Genomic DNA, 9,847 nt, shown 5'->3' with positions numbered 1-9,847 from the left:
AACCACAATGAGATACCATCTCACACCTGTTAGAATAGCTATAATCAACAGGACAAGTAATAACAAATGCTAGAGAGGATGCGGAGAAAAAGGAAACCTCATACACTGCTGGTGGGACTGCAAATTGGTACAGCCACTATAGAAAACAGTATGGAGGTTCCTCAAAAAACTAAGAATTCATCTACCCTATGATCCAACAATCCCTCTACTGGGTATTTACCCCAAAGACTTGAAAACCCATATCCACAAAGATATTTGCACATCGATGTTCATAGCAGCACTAATCACGGTGGCCAGGACATGGAAGCAACCCTACGATAGATGATGCTAAAGAAGTTGTGGTACATATATACAATGGAATATTATTCAGCCATAAGAAGAGATGGAATACAGCCATTTGCAACAACATGGATGGAACTCGAGATAATCATGCTAAGTGAAATAACCAGACAGAAAAAGTTGAAAATCACGATATCACTTATATGTGGAATATAAACTTAAAAGCAACAAATGAAGAGGACAAACAAACAGAGACTCATGGACATGGACAATGGACTAGTGATTACCAGAGGGGAACGAAAAGTGGGGAGGGAAGAGGTAGATGGGAGGAACAATTTTAAATCATTTCTTCAATTAAAAAAAATCAAAGATAAATCTAATGACAAATTTAAAAAGAAAGGAAAAAAGAAAACAATCCCATTTATGATTGCATCAAAAAAAAAAAGATACCTAGGAATAAACTTAACTAAGGAGGTAAAAGACCTATACTCAGAAAATTAAAAGACATTGAAGAAATTGAGGAAGATACAAATAGAAGGAAGAATTAACATTGTTAAAATGTCCAGACTACCCAAAGCAATCTACAGATTCAATGCAATACCTATCAAAATGTCAAAGGCATTTTTCACAGAGATAGAACAAATAACCCTAAAATTTATATGGAACCATAAAACAATCCGAGTAGCCAAAGCAATCTCGTGAAACATAGAAAAACAAAGTTGGAGGTAGCATACTACCTAATATCAAACTATACTACAAGCCTACAGCAATCAAAACAGCATGTTATAGACATAAAAACAGATACATAGATCAATGGAACAGAACAGAGAGCCCAGAAATAAACCTACACCAATATGGTCAAGGAGACAAGAATAATGGGGTAAAGGCAATCTCTCCTATGATGTTGGGAAAACTGGCTAGATACATGAAAAAAATGAAACTAGGTCATATTTTATAATATATACAAAAATAAACTCAAAATGGATTGAAGATTTAAATGTAAAACCTGAAACCATAAAACTCCTAGAAGAAAAGATAGGCAATAAACTCTTTGACAACACTCTTAGCAATATTTTGGGCGGGTATATCTCCTTGAGCAAGGAAAACAAAGTAAAAAATGAACAAATGGGACTACATCAAAGTAAAAAGTTTTTGCATAGCAAAAGAAACCATCAATGAAATGAAAAGACAACCTACTGAATGGGGGAAGATATTCACCAATGATATATCCCACTAATATCCAAAAATCATAGAGAACCATATAACTTAAACTCCCCCCCCCCCGCTGCAAAAAAGAAAAACAAAATAAAACAAATTAATTGAAAATTGGGCAGAGGATCTGAATAGACATTTCTCTAAAGAGGACATAGAGATGGCCAACAGACATATGAAAAATGCTCAATGTCACTAATCAGGCAAATGCAAATTAAAACCATAATGAGATATTTCCTCACAACTGTCAGAATGACTATTACCAATAAGTCAACAAACAAGTGTTGGTGAGGATGTGGCAAAAAGGGAACTCTAGAGCACTGTTGATAGGATTACAAATCAGTGCAGCTGCTATAGAAGAAACCAGTATGGAGGTTCCTCAAAAAACTAAAAATAGGACTACCATATGACATAGCAATTTCCTTCCTAGATATTTATTAAAGAAATCCAAAACACAAATTTGAAAAGATATGTACACCCCTATGTTCATTACAGGATAATTTACAATACCCAATATTTGGAATCAACCTAAGTTTCCATCAATAAATGAATGGATAAAGAAGTGGTACATGTATACAATGGAATATTACTTAGCCATAAAAAAGAAGGAAATCTTACCAATTTTGATAACATGGATTGACCTAGAGGGTATAATGCTAAGTGAAATAAGTCAGACAGAGAAAGACAAATACCATATGATTTCACTTATATGTGGAATCTAAACAACAAAATTAATAAATAAAACAAAAACAAACTCATACATAGAACAAATCGGTGGTCACTAGACAGGAGGGATTTGGGGTGATAGGTGAAAAAGATGAAAGAGATTAACAAGTACAAATTGCCAGTTATTAAAATAGTTATGAGAATGTAAAGTACAGCATAGAGAATGTAGTCAATAACATTGTAATAACTATGTCAGACGCGTACTAGACTTATTGGGGTGATCACTTCGAAAGGTATATAAGTCTAAGCACCATGTCGTACAGCTGAAACTAATATGTCAACTGTAATTAAAAAATAAATTTTAAAAAATAATGATAATAGAATATGTTTTGAAAATTCAAAAATTAGTCACTAAATATCCTTGAAATTAATGTGAAGCTTCTGCTAGCTTTTTATAAACTGGGTGTCTGGTGGGTCTTAATACCTCATACCAACGTTCAAGTGTTTAAATTTTGTCTTCCAGCATGTACACATGCGCAATTCCCTTCTCCAAAGGTCTCTAGCTGTTTTCTGAGAATTAAGTATGTTTTTAAATATCTAAGCCCTCAGAATCACTGCCATACCTGTTCCTACCACATATTACCTTCTCAGGGCTCTTGCATTTACTATTGCCTCTCCCTGTAATGCTCTTTCCAAAAATATTTCTAAGACTTGCAGCCTCACTTCAAACTTCTGCTCAACTGTCAATCTCCTCCTTTCTCGACCATTCCTTTGAAAATAGAGCTCCCATTATACTCTGTCCTCTGTAAGTTTCATTATATTTTCCTGACCCTTATCTAACAGACTTAGAACACATACATACATACTTATATACATACATATATATACATATATACATACATGCTTTTATTCTTTTACTTATTATAAATGATACAGGACAAAGTCTTGGTCCTTATTACAGCATCTAGAACTATGCCTGGCATATAATAGGTGCTCAAAAGACATTTGTTGAATGAATAACTGAGTCTTAACACAATCTTGAAAATTATTCTTATCACTCATCCACTAATATATTAATAATTCTACGGACTTCCTTATCCCTCTGAAAAAGCAAAAAACTAGTAATTAGTTTTAGTCTTCAAATGAAATTTCAACCCCCAGAACTCTCTTTCTTTAAACGAAGTTTTCGGGTTTTGCCTCTGTAACAATAATGGTTAGAGGGATAAAACTGTCAATAAAGCAATCCCTGGATTTCTAATATCATAATGTTTCCTAAGTATATTTACTGAAAAAGCTCCAAACATAAGCCCAAAGCTTAATAACCCAGGGCAGTAGGTCTTTGGAGAAAATACCACTTTCAGTAGTCTTTTCAAACATGTATGAAAGAGTAATAAAGCAAACAACTGTTTGACTAGCCACACAACAATATTTCTAAAAGTGCATCTCTAAAAAAGAGGAGATATGCCTTTACAATAGAAGCATGAGTGTTTTATACTGTTATTTTGAACATGGATCTCTGTGTAAGATGAATTCCCAGTTTATTAAGGAATTGCATGCAAACACATACATTATGGGAAGCAGAGTAAAATGCACCACCGTATATATTTCCAGTCAGGACAGAAGAGTCTCTTATCTCTCAGCAGGAAATGTATAAGATGAATTTCTCACTTAGCCAATTAATTTACACTTTAGTCACAAGTGCTGGAAGGTAGTTTGGCAGACTTAGTGGTCTAAGGCTAGAATGAGTAATAATAATTCACATTTATAAAAGGCTGAGGAATATTAATTATTTAATCCACACTATATTGCTGCATGATAATTCAGAATTACTGCATGTGCTTTTTAGGCTAGACAAACTGATTTCAATCAATTAAAATCCATGCTAAAAGCAGAGTTCCTGGCCTTCAAGTTGGTGCTTAGTCCATTTTGTCTTGCCTCTCCGGCCCTTGGACTCTGTGATGGGTTAATTAACCTCTCTTGCTTTGAATTTGTCCATAAAATGGTGATAATAAAACTAACCTTACAGTAGAATATTGTGTAAATTAATTGATTTTTGGAAAGCACTTTCAGATCTATGAAAAGAAAGTATTAGTTATAAATATCTCAATTGATTTTAAATGATAAATGATCATTTTTCATACCATTTATCAACAGCAATAGTGACAGAAATATCGAATAATATATAAAATGATGAAAAATTCTTTCCATCACTCAAAGAAAAAAAGCTTGAAACTCCCACCTTCATTCAGTCAGCCATGACTCATTCATTGGAAGAGAGGCTATGATTCATTCTCAACTACCCAAGCTAATGTGCACTTCCCAGTAAAATGAGAATACTGGCGATTCCTGGCAATGTGGTTTCTCATTTATAGTTGTTTTTTAAGTATGTGTACAATATCCCAACTTGCAGCATACTCCTGTTTAGTTTGGAGTATAAGCTGTCTGAAAAAAGGACACAATTTATTTGATTATGTTACAGTGTCCTGACAAGAGCTATAAAATATTTGCTTTAACACTAATATCTTATTAAGTGTTATTATAAACTAGTTTACTTGTAAATAAATAGTGTATGGTTTCAATGAAAATGCTATCAACATTATAGATCTCAAAGAAGAATTATTTCATTTGTACCTACTTTCTTAAATGAGTTTTTCTACATAATAGTTCTATAAAACATGCTGACTTGATCCTGAAAAAAAAATACAACTAAGTTATTTCATCTTAAAACTACAAATAAATAATTTAAGTACTTTTATTTCAGACATGAACCCAAAGTTGAAGCTCCAAAGCCACATAAACCTAGAATTATATGGTGATAAAATGTTGCTTAGTACAAGAATGAAATACTAAACCTTAAAATGTGTCTGACAGATGGTTTGTAGCCATCTTCAATCAAAACTTAATACTCATTGATATTTTTTCCCCAAAACAGGAGGCCCTGTTCCCCTCTGAGTGGCCTTTCTTCCCTCAACACTCAATCTCCACATTTCTCCCAGTCAAAAGTACAGGCTTACACAGCACAATCTTTAAAAAGGCACAAAGTCTATTGAAATCAAGGGGCAGATTTAGTTCCTGGCTTGAAAAGGAAATAGCTATAATTAGAATATGCTGAATGGATTATACCTGTCTGTTAGCCCTGCCCCAGAATTCCAGTGCATTCTCAGTAAAGACAAATCCTGAAATCCAAATCAACTAGGTTATCCAAGTTTTGATACCTGGCAGGATCCCATTTAATCTATCCATATCTCCACTGCAATAGCCTCCTGATTATAGAGATTTGTGTATGTGTGTGTGTATGTATATGTGTGTGTATCCTATTTCAACCTACTTAGCAAATACAAAACATCCTACCTCAACAACAGAAATGTCCTGCACTACAAGCCATATTGTTTTATCTCTTCCGTGCAGTCATGAATTTTATCACTGCCTTTATTTTATACACTAAGATAAAGCTACTTTTCTATTTAGGTTTTCACAGAAGGTTAAACATCATTTACATATTTTTTTGACATCACCTTTAAGTAAAGAAACTTTCCTATTCAGAGTCAAGGAGATTAACCAAACAAATAAAAAAGGAATGATTCAAATTAAGATCACTCTAAGTTAACAACTTTGTGACAATTTGCCTAAAATTAGTAAACAAAAAATTTTCATGATTACTCGAAGTATCTATTTAACTTAAAAATCTCAAGGTTAGCACCCATTAGGATGGTTATTATTAAAAATGATAAATATCATGTGTTGGCAAGGATGTGGAAAAATTGGAACCCTTACCATGTATAGCTGGAAAAAACACAAAATGGTACAGCCACTGTGAAAAACAAGGAAAGTAGGGAATCAAACAGATAAGTGTTCATAATGATGTTCAGAGCAACATTGTTCCCAATACCCAAAAGTTCCCAATGTCCATCCCAATGTCCACACTAATATCCATCAACAGATGAATAGACAAACAAAATGTGGCATGTACATACAATGAAATATTATTCAGCCACAAAAGGGAATGAAATTCTGATATATGCATAAACTCTGAAAATATTGAGCTAAGTGAAATAATTATGCTAAATGAAATAGTCCATACACAAAAGAACAAAAATTGTATGGTTCCACTTATATGAATTTCCTAGAATATGCATGTTCATAGAGACAGAAAGCAGAATAGAAGTTTCCAGGGACTGGGCTAAGGGGGAATTGGGAGTTATTTAATGGGTATAAGCTTTCTGCTTAGACAGATGAAGGGGTTCAAGAAACAAATAGTGATGATGGGTGCATAACATTGTGAGTATACTACTGAGTTGTACATTTAAAAATATTTAAAATGATAAATCTTATGTTATGTATATTTTACCACAAGATAAAGACTCAGGGCTAACAGGAATCATTTTAGCATATTTGTTCAGAATTATTTGTTGCCACTTGACCAATTATGTTTTCCACAGCAACTAGGAGTCATAATTTATATCCATTACATATAATAACAAACGTATGCGTGTGTTTGTCTATACAAAGTCCAATTTCAGAAAATGAAAAACAGTGTACACAGCATTCTAATTTATTAGATGAGGGAGTAAACACAAAATTTACCTCCTCTTGAGGTTTATTAAACTTTAATCATTTTCTTGAAAGATTAGCAGCAATTATCATTAAGGTTTAAGCATTTAACTGTGACTACTGCAATAAATCTTATTAAAATAACTGAAACATACTTTTTTCGCATGTGGCAACCTGTCTCTGAATCACAACCATCTGTAAGTGGTGATTGCCTGGTGCACACAGATGGGAGTAAAACAACGATCGGGCTATACCATTCTTTCATCATCACTTGGTACCAAACAAACTGAAATCTGAGTCAGACTATTTGCATTTGAAAGATTATATGATCACTGTAATTAACAAATACTTGTTGGCTTTCTGATATAAAATGTGTGATGGCTACCTGATCGAAAATAACACTTGAACTATGCAGCCCCTTTCTAATCTCTGAGAGCCTATAAAAAAATCAGATGTTAACAATAGAGGAGCAGGTTTCAAGTTTTTATAGCACACAATTCCTTTACAGATTTAAAATGACAGAAGAAGGGGAACGGATAATTTATACTTTCTGGCTTGCGGCACAGAATCGTGAAGACTCTTGGTCCATAACTTCAGGGCTACACTAAACTCCTGTCAGCCTAAATCAGTTACAAAGGTGAGCAACTGCCCCACCTTGCTTTTCCTTCGAGGCAGGAAAAAAACAGACCCTTGTTATTCACAAAGCTTAAACCATTAAATAAGAAAAAAGGGAGCCAAAAATCATGGAGATTAATATCTTTCTAGATGTCACCATATTTTCACTAATAGGACCTACCTCTATTGTATTAATAATAAGAGCAGAGAAAGTGATTTGAGTGCTGCATGATGACACAGCATTGAGTTGGGAGTTGAACAAGCCCTGCTTTCAAATATGTGCTATTTATAGAACATGTTATCTAAGGCAAATTACTTAACCTTTTCGAGCCTCAGTTCTCTCATCTATAAATTAGAATAAAATTCACACACACACACACACACACACACACACACACACACACACACAGAGTTCCTATGAGGTCTGAGTAAGGTAATTTAACAAGGTGCTTAGCAGTGTCACATAAGAAACACTCGATGCTTTTTTGTTAGATGAATGACTACTAAGGGGTAATGATAAGCTGCCCTAAAATCTAAGTGAGTAATTTTGTCTATGAGGTTCTTCTCAATCTTGATTAACTTCAGAGTCTCTCTTATTTTGCCAAGAGTCCATTTAGTAGTTAAAAGAGTGACCTAGATAGAGTCAGACCGCAGAGGCTTAAATTCTGCTTCCTCTACCTACTAGCTGTGTGACTTTGACAAGTTACTTAATTTCTCTGTGCTTCTTTTTATTTATCTAAAAAATGGGGATAGTAGTAATCTATTCAAAGTTTTGTTGTGAGATATAAATGTGTCGATATATTGAAGCAGTTTAGAACAGGGCCAGGCATCTATCACTGTCAATATATAGCAATTAGTTGCTACTCATTCATACATGAACAAGTCCTTGGGTATATATAGTGGAGGACAGACATAGTTCTTGAACTCATGGAGCTTACAGACGGCTGGGAAGACAGATATTAAAAATACATACAAAAATACATAATCGTAAATTGAAAGGAAGGAAATAAGAGTGGATCTGAGTATGATTAGGGCAGATCCCCTGGGATAGCTGAGCTCATTTCATGTTAGGTTTTTCATCTGAAAGATCTCAAAAATGTTGTCTATATGATAGCTATTGTACTAAATACAAAAGCCCCTGGTAAAAGAAAACCTTGGTGCATGTTAGTCACCTTCCTCCCTTTTCACCATAGTATCTGATCATTTAGATGAGTATTTGGCCTTTTTCACAGTCTGAAGATGATGAGGAGGAGGAGGAAGAGGAAGAGGGGGAGGAGGATAATAACAGGGAAAAGTTTCTTAACCTCAAATGACCTCATTCTTTGAGATGCCAGATGCTGAAGAATATTAAAATTATGTTTAAGACAGTGTTACATTCAAATTAAGATGTATTTTCTGCTAGATTACATTTTTAAAAGACAGTCATCACATATTATATACACTTAGATATCAAATGACTGCATTTACATTTGAACCAAAATAAAAGATGAAAGTGGTTAATGAAGTTCTAATTCATTGCCTTGAATGTTTTAGCCTACTACATCCAAATTATTTTTTTTTAAATAACTACCACTAGAAAGGCTAATGCAGTGCAGATGACTCCCCAAATATTTGCAATAGGTCACGTGAACACTGCTGCAGCATCTCAACAATTGACTATAATAGATTTAAGGGGGAATGATAGGCTGCCTTGACATTTAAATAGATAATGTTTTCTATTAAATCTTTTTTAAAAAACCTTGATTAACACCAGAAATATTTCTCACTTTACCAAAAGAAACCCTCATTAAAGAAATTTTCACTGAGTTACATACAATATGCTCATCTGTGCACCATGAACTTGTTTTTACTCTATATTCAAAGCTGTATGTTTATTTCTCTGTTCTAGTTCAGTTCTAAAAGCCAAAAATATGAAACAGATGTGGTGACTTTCCTTGTACTGTGAAGCACAATTATGCTTCTTTGAATTGCTTAGGCTAAACAGTTGCCCTCCCTAGAGCATATCAAAACTGTTTGAGATTCTTTAAAGTCAAGAAGCCAGCTTACTACCTGTCAGGAACTGGAATTGGCAGGCCACATCTGCTTGATTGCAGTGGATGCTCCCTTACGGTCCAACCAAAGTCTGTAAAACAAAAAATATATGGGGGAAACTTCAGCTAAATGGGTATGCTATCTTATCCTTGAGAAGAAATCGAGCTGTTTGAGAATACATTTCAGGGTCCACTCTATGTGAACCATTTAATAGCACGCAAAGAACAGTTCAGTCTTTCCTGCTTCTAAGTTCAAAGACAGTGTGGACAACAGACAAGAGCAAATAGAGGAAAATCTTCCAATTTACTTGCAAAAGCCATGATGCCTTTAAACCTGTGTCTACCAGATTAGCCTGTGTATCAAAAATGCAAATGTTGATTTTTCTTTTGCTGAGAATAGTTTAAAAACATGTGGAAATTGCTATAACTGAAGGAAAAGCTTGAAACAAATGGTAATTTTGTTCTCAAAAAGGAAACTTTCTTTAGGCTGTGGG

General features: G+C 34.1%; 1 long non-coding RNA gene across 1 annotated transcript in view; it reads right to left on the bottom strand.

Moving 5' to 3' along the window:
- Positions 1 to 9,448, bottom strand: part of LOC111731613 — a 64,451-nt gene extending 55,003 nt beyond the window's left edge. Inside the window, exon 1 of the long non-coding RNA XR_002777222.1 lies at positions 9,373 to 9,448. This is a non-coding gene — a long non-coding RNA (uncharacterized LOC111731613). The remainder of the gene's footprint in view (positions 1 to 9,372) is intronic.
- Between the last annotated feature and the right edge of the window lie 399 nt (positions 9,449 to 9,847).

This window comes from Pteropus vampyrus, unplaced genomic scaffold (assembly GCF_000151845.1).
Source record: "Pteropus vampyrus isolate Shadow unplaced genomic scaffold, Pvam_2.0 Scaffold11, whole genome shotgun sequence".
NCBI lineage: Eukaryota > Metazoa > Chordata > Mammalia > Chiroptera > Pteropodidae > Pteropus > Pteropus vampyrus.
The sequence above is the reverse complement of the archived record's forward strand: the minus strand, read 5'-3'. Positions and strand labels throughout refer to the sequence as shown.